This window comes from Grammomys surdaster, unplaced genomic scaffold, assembly GCF_004785775.1.
Source record: "Grammomys surdaster isolate TR1022 unplaced genomic scaffold, NIH_TR_1.0 125606, whole genome shotgun sequence".
Classification (NCBI taxonomy): domain Eukaryota; kingdom Metazoa; phylum Chordata; class Mammalia; order Rodentia; family Muridae; genus Grammomys; species Grammomys surdaster.
In genome coordinates, this window is record NW_021620449.1 from 1277796 (window position 1) to 1278370 (window position 575).

Here is a 575-nt window from a genome sequence, read left to right on the forward strand (position 1 = left end):
CTCTCTCTCTCTCTCTCTCTCTCTCTCTCTCTCTCCTTCCCATCCCCCCTTCTCTTTCCTCTCTCCCCTCCTTCCTTCCCCCTTTCCCTCTGCCAAGGCCGTTCCAGCCAAAGGACTTGGAGAATGGTTTTGACTTGAGCCGCTACTACAGTGCTCTCAGTGAGTGACTCCCAAGTCAGGAGGCCTGGAACCCCAGCAACCCTGCCTCTCCCTGTAGGTACTTCACCAAAAACGTCCTTTTTGCACCCAGAGTCAAAGTTAGGACAGTGGTTCGAACCCAGGGGCTCAGAGACACGCTGCAGAAGACAACCCTTCTTGGGGTTACTGATTCCACGGAAGGCCTTTTGTGAAATACCCCCCTTCTCTGCACCACACACCTAAGCCTCAGAGTCCCAGAAATAAACACAGTACTTCAGCACTTTCTCTTTGGAGGGGGTTATATCTGGGGGAATCAGGAATAGAGTCAAATAGACAGAGCTTTAGGCATCAGATGATGAGTCTTCTGCCTTGTCCCACAGAAGTCAAGCAACATCTGATGGCTGGGCTGGACAGATAACCGTCATTTCCCTGTGGTT